Source organism: Phacochoerus africanus, chromosome 5, assembly GCF_016906955.1.
Source record: "Phacochoerus africanus isolate WHEZ1 chromosome 5, ROS_Pafr_v1, whole genome shotgun sequence".
In the NCBI taxonomy this organism is placed as follows: domain Eukaryota; kingdom Metazoa; phylum Chordata; class Mammalia; order Artiodactyla; family Suidae; genus Phacochoerus; species Phacochoerus africanus.
Genome location: NC_062548.1, coordinates 50,759,808 through 50,766,627, shown reverse-complemented (window position 1 = coordinate 50,766,627; position 6,820 = coordinate 50,759,808). Strand labels below are relative to the sequence as shown.

General features: G+C 48.1%; 1 pseudogene; it reads right to left on the bottom strand.

Moving 5' to 3' along the window:
- Window positions 1-420: 420 nt before the first annotated feature.
- On the bottom strand, window positions 421-521 carry LOC125128588 (uncharacterized; annotated as a pseudogene).
- Window positions 522-6,820: the final 6,299 nt, after the last annotated feature.

Below are 6,820 nucleotides of genomic sequence, written 5' to 3'. Positions count from 1 at the left end.
CATAGGCCTGCAGCTGTAGCTCTGATTCAACCCCCTAGCCTGGGAACCTCCACGTGCTGCAGGTGCAGCTCTAAAAAGCCAAAAAAAAGAAAAAGAAAAAAGAAGTACACTGCTGCAAGACTAGATTTGGTCTTCTGTAAGAATGACGTTGTCTTGAATTACTGTTCTGCCTTTTTTGGGGCCGGGGGGCACATGTGTAGCACGTGGATGTTCCCAGGCTAAGGGTTGAATCAGAACTGCAGCTGCCAGCCTACACCACAGCCACAGTAACACAGGATCCTTAACCCACTGAGAGAGGCCAGGGATTGAACCCACGTCCTCATGGATACTCGTTACCACTGAGCCACAATGGGAACTCCCGAATTATTGGTCTGCTTTAATAAGAGATTATAAGGGATCTTTTTTTCTTTTCTTTTTTTTTAAAATATGGAACGCTTCACAAATTTGTGTTATCCTTGTGCAGGGGCCATGCTAATCTTCTCTGTTTTGTTCCAATTTTAGTATATGCTGCCAAAGCAAGCACAAGAGATCTTTTCCTAACCTTTCGAATAATCTGCCTAGCACATGAAGATCTTGTGTCTTATTAGAATAATTTCCCATGCTTAATGCCCTTTATCATGTCCTTGATTATTTTAAGAGAACCAAGACTTCTCACTTTTTTTTTGTCTTTTTGTCTTTTGTCTTTGTTGTTGTTGTTGTTGCTATTTCTTGGGCCGCTCCCGGGGCATATGGAGGTTCCCAGGCTAGGGGTCCAATCCGAGCTGTAGCCACAGGCCTACGCCAGAGCCACAGCAACGCGGGATCCGAGCCGCGTCTGCAACCTACACCACAGCTCACGGCAACGCCGGATCGTTAACCCACTGAGCAAGGGCAGGGACCGAACCCGCAACCTCATGGTTCCTAGTCGGATTCGTTAACCACTGCGCCACCACGGGAACTCCACTTTTAAAAGAGCTAAGATTTTTTTTTAACATTTTTGACAATTCTGTCTTCCCAAGTAAAATTCTAAATTAAGTTTTTTTGACCGCGAACTAACTCTGGGATTTCCCAGAGGGTTTCTGGAAAATTTTACAGGCTTGTTCTTTTACCTTGTAAAAAGAGAGATTAAACTAATCATGTTTGTTTGATATGTTAAATTGCATGAAAAGGCATTATCAAATAAGAGATGCTTTAAGCTTTCCTAGGTTATATATTTGTATGTGTGCAGTTATTAATATAAAAATATTTCAAAATTGTATAAAGTACACAGAAATTTATTAATACCCTGCTATCTACCATATGTCCTGGTATAATGCTGTCAGTCACACTTTTTTTTTTGTCTTTTTAGGGCTGCACCTATGGCATATGGAGGTTCCCAGTCTAGAGGTTGAATCGGAGCTGCAGCTGCTAGCCTACACCACAGCCACAGCAATGCTGGATCCAAGCCGCAGCTTCAACCTGCCACAGCTTGTGGCAATGATGGCTCCTTTAAACCACTGAGTGAGGGGGCCAGGGGTTACACCTGCATCCTCATGCATACTAGCCAGGTTCTTAACCAGCTGAGCCACAATGAAACTCCTATCAGTCATACTTCTGATTATTTTTGCTGTGTGTGGTGTCACAGAAACAACCAAAATTTATTGCCAATTCTTTTTTTTTTTTTTTGGTTGTTGTTGTTTTTTGGCTGTGCCCAAGACATGCAAAAGTTCCTGGGTCAGGGATTGAACCCAGCCACAGCAGCGACAACAGTGGATCCTTAACCTGCTGCACCACAGGGAACTCCTCAAATATACTCTTATCAGACACTTAAAAGCTGATGGGTTCATGAAACTGCTAAGGCAGGATCTAGTAGAACAGGAGTTAGATTACATGGGACTGAACAAACTGGTAAAGGATGATTATGGTTATTGTTTGCTAGTTCTCTGAGGTTCTCTTTTCCAGACACAAGGAATCCTTTTCATTCAGCTATCTATAACTCGTAACAGTTTAGCAGCTTATACTTGTTAACAAAATAAACACTTTTCTCCTTATCTGAGCTCTCCAGAATTCAGAAACTGCTAATGAACATTCTTGTTTCCACGGCAATATAATTATTTAAGTTCAATAAAATCTGTTCTCCTTTTAAGGGGACATCATTGGAAACAATGGTTAAATAACCCAGGCTTTGAGTGGAGTGTCCTATTTCAGAATGATGCATAGAATCAAATATGACCAGAAGGAACCAAGGTTGACGTTGTGGAGCCAAGGCTTACAAAGCCCTCTTGGGAAAACTGGCTTGATGCCTGTTTTACAGGTGAGCAAGGAAGGTCAATTCCTTGTGGGCCCAGGAACCTCCGGATACGATGGGGACTCAAGAAAAGAGGAATACATCCAAGCCCACAGGTACTGCAGTGGAAATCTGTGGGAGAGTTCCTGGACTGGCTTCCTAAACATGAGAGGGTTTTAAAAGTTTAATCTGAATTCCTCATGAAAAGAAGCTCTAGCAAACTCAAAACTGCCTATGTGACCAATTATCATTCTTCCTCTACTTATGTCAACCATCAGGCCAAACCTAAGGAGACCAGGCTGATTCCATAAACAAGGATCAAAAGGAGGTGATGGCAGAGGAAAAATTTGTTTCCAGGGGAAACTATAACACACCCTCGTGGTTTCCACCTTGCCCATTTTGCCATTTCTTACTAAATTCTTGACTTTTCTAGCCCCCCCCCCCCCAAATCTGGCTACAACTCTCCAAATGAATGTTTCCTACTCTTCTCCCACCCTCCTGACTTGGCATCACTGAGAACTCAAACTCTCCCTTCCCCAAAGCCCTGCGTGCCCAGTGGGATGCCTCAATACAAATGTCAGAGAAAGCTCCTTCATGTCTGCCACTGTGCAGGTGCTCAGAAACCTCACCAGATCACCCTCTGCCATCACCAGAGTCATTCAAACCGAGGACAAAGAAATTCGCTGGACTGCCACTCCCATACTCTAGCCCAACATCTGGAAATCTCCACTGGCTACCCTCTGGGCTCAGAAACTGGGTTTCCAACCATCAGCCTCAGTTTTTCTTTTATTTTCATAGAAATTGTTCTCATCAGATGCCTGGATGTTCACACCATCCAGCAAATATCCTGGACTGCTTAGTCCAAAGACATGGGGCAGCCAAGCCTTCATGAACGAAAGGAGACCAGAAGAGGAAACAGACTGAGGTTGTTCAGAGCAAAGAATGGCTATTTCCTGGAATAAGAGGTGGGGACAACTGACAAAGATTCTCCCCCTGACCAAACTCTTATCACGTTCCTCTGAACTCTTTGCAACTAGGCCTGGACTTCTGGGCTTCTGTGTTTGTCTCTGCATTGATCAAATTTTAGAAGAACTCTGCTAAGTCAGTTTGGCAGAATCCCCAGCCTCTGTCTCTGACCAGGTTCCTCATCCTCCACATGCGAGGTGATGTCGTCTTGGGTGGGTTTGCCAGAATGCCCTGGACCTTAGTGTCTCCTCTTAGCAATTGTCCATGCATTGACCCCCACCCGGCTCCTTGGCTATAAATCCCCACTCGGCCCATGCTGCGCTCTCTCCTGCATGGCAAGGCCCCGTGGCAGAGGTCCTGATACCTATCACTCTGGTCCTCCCTTGAGTAAAGTCTGCCTTACGGCCCTGTAACAGGTGTCATGCATGAGTTTCTATCACAGCCCTGTCTTTCCTCTTGGGAGGGACCCCCTTCGGCTCTTTCTTCTCCACCCCTGGGGCTCCATCCTGAGGAAGAAGCTCCTGATCCTCTCAGGTGTCCCACCTGCTGTCTGATCCTCAGGCGGGTCCCTTCTTAAGATACACCCAGGGCTTGGGCTTTACATGTGTCTCCGTGTCCCAGCTGCACTTCCTCAGGCTCTGCTCCCTCAGCTGCCATCCCCACAGGCAGCCCCTCCCTGAGAGCCTGGCAGGACTGGGCGTGCTAGGGCCCGGGGTCTCCGAGATGCCAGCCTGGCCCCACAGACGCCCATCTTCTGACTCTTGAGGCCCTTGGGAAGGGTTAGAGCTGGCTGCCTGGTGGGTCACTGCTTGTGTCCCCAGAGCACTGACTCCGGGAGCTTCTGTGATCTGCACTGCAGGGGGTGGGGGGCAAGGCTTTCTGGGCGATGGGGTAAGACAGTAGGCATGCCTTTTCCTTCCTGAGGGGCAGCAGCAGTGAGGAGAGAGGGCCCTTCTAAGGGGCCATGTGTCCACTTGTGCTGCTCATCCTGTCTGCCCATGGTAACAAGAGGGGGCTCTCTGGGGCAGGTGAGGGGCTCCAGACCTCATAGCTCCTGCCCTTCTACCCTCACGCCTAGAAATGGAGGGCGCTAGGGCTAAGTTGTGCTTGTGGTCTTCCTTACCCTGCACGGCTGTGGACATTGACCTACTGACCCCACAGAAGACCTCTGCCTCCTCAGCCTCCAGGCATCACAGGATCCCTTTGGGTACCTCCTTGTGGCCTCATGGCCATGACAGGCCCAAGTCAAAGGGCAGATGGCTGCCTCATCTGCTTTCGGAAGTTAGAGGCTGGGCAGCCCACAGTGGCCTCTGACCATGACAATGGGGCCAGGGGAGGGGACACAGGGGGTGCCCTCCATGCCACCTTCTGCAGGTTGGCACATGCTCTGCAGAAGCCCTGGGCTCCCTGACCCGCCCTGGGAGGGGGGCTGCGTATCCAGTTGTCTCCATCTTGGTGACTGAGGGCCCCTCACTGGAATCTTCTCCAGGGAGCGTCCTGGCTTTCAAGGAGCTCTGTTCCTGCCCAAGCCCAAGCCAGGTGGACAAGGACACTCCAAGTTCCCTGCCTGCTGGAAGGCAAAGGGAAAAGCCAGGAGTCTATTCTCTCTATGGCCTTGGCATCTGCTAGGGATCTAGAACTTTCCCTTCATTAACCGTTCCCTCAACCCTCCCCAGTGACACCAGGGGAGGAAATGTGTTTGATTTCTAAGCCGGGGTTTCCCCATTTTTGGCCACCCCGCAGCATATGGAGCTCCCAGGCCAGGAATCAGATCCAAGCCTCAGTCGCGACCTAAGCTGCAGTTGTGGCAATGCCAGACCTTTAACCCTTTGTGCCAGACTGGGATGGAATCCACTTCCCAGCCCTCCCAAGATACTGCTGATCCCATTGAGCCACAGTGGGAATTCCTAAGCCAGGGGCTATATATTCAAGTACAGCGAAGAATTTTTTTCTCCAGAATTCCTTCAACTTGAATTGTGAGGCTAAGATCGGGCAGCCACCAAGTAAGGATCAAATGCAGTCCCCAGGAGGATTTGCAATGCTGTTATTTAGTAAAGTGGATATGATAAAACTTTTTTTATTAGCATAAGTGGCCAAAAGTTAAGCATTAGTAAGCAGCACAGCTTTGGGGAATCAACCCAGGCCTCTCCCTCTAGCATTTTCTGTCTTTTTGATACTGGCTGGGACCTGGGACCTGGGACCCTTTGCTACAATGCTTGGGACTAATGGCTCCTTGAGCAATAGAATACAAACCAACTACAAGGGACTAAAAAGAATTGCCACATGCACAGCTGAGGCAAATTATGAACAAGATACAAAAAAGGCCAAAACCCAACACCACTTTTGAGGAGCAAAAGCAGGTACTGTGCATGATCCCTGCACAGAGCACCACCAAGGGGGCGGGCAGACCACCTAAGCCACCCCTCTCGCTGGACCCATTGACTACTCCCCCATCCTCGCTCTATTGAAGGAACCAGCTTGCTCCACAGTGAGCAAATGCTCCTGTTACTGGTTTGTGCTCCCTCCTGATGCAGTCCTGCTAAAGCCTGGCCTGAATTTCTCATCTGGCCTCTTATCAATTTCTATTGATTAAAGAGTCTAAGGACTTGAGTTGGTACCATACTTTGTGGCAACTCCACCAGAATGCCTTGGGACATTTGGTCTCCTCCCTGGCCACCTGCAGGACCAGCAAACACAGCCTCCCCGTGGGTGACAAGCAGCCACCTGAACCTCTTATTTCAGTGTCACTACATTGCTAAGTCTGCCTTCCAGGTCCCTGGGGACCTCAGTGCCCTCATTCAAACAATGCCTCTGCCTCATCTTTGTCCCTTTCCCTCTCCTGGTATCTCTCTACTTCTCCTCTCTCTGTTCTTTCCTACTTCTCTGTCTGTCCTGAGAGAGTGGAGGCAAGCAGCTACAGCTTCCTTTTTCTCTGCATGTGAGACCCGCTCCCTCTGGCCAGCACTGGCTTACCCTGACCAGTGACAAGCAGAGGTGGGAGAGGCTTGCCTTGGACTCTGCAGATCCTGGTCCAGTGGGCTCTCCCTGATGGGAGATTTATGAGAGTTACAGAGTTTCATTCCTCGTATTGTGCAGTGGCTGGACGTCCGAGCATCACAGTATTCTCATCTTTAGCTTCCTGCCACCAAGAGAAGTACCATCAAAAAACAGGCTGAATACAACTCATCAGCCAAAAAAAAAAAAAAAAAAATTCAAAGAAACAAAAAAACCCAACAACCAAACCGAAAACTGGGCAGAAGACCTGAATAGACATTTCTCCAAAGAAGACATACGAATGGCCACTAGGCACATGAAAAAATGCTCAACATCACTAATTATCAGAGAAATGCAAATCAACTACAGTGAGTTACCATCTCACTAGTAAGTCTACAAATAACAAATGCTGGAGAGGGTGTGGAAAAAAGGGAACCCTCCTGCACTGCTGGTGGGAATGTAAATTGGTACAAACACTATGAAAAACAGTATGGAGATTCCTCAGAAAACCAAATACAGAACTACCACATGATCCAGCAATCCTACTTCTGGGCATATATCTGCACAAAGCTTTCACTGAAAAAGGTATATGCACCCCTATGTTCATTGCAGTAC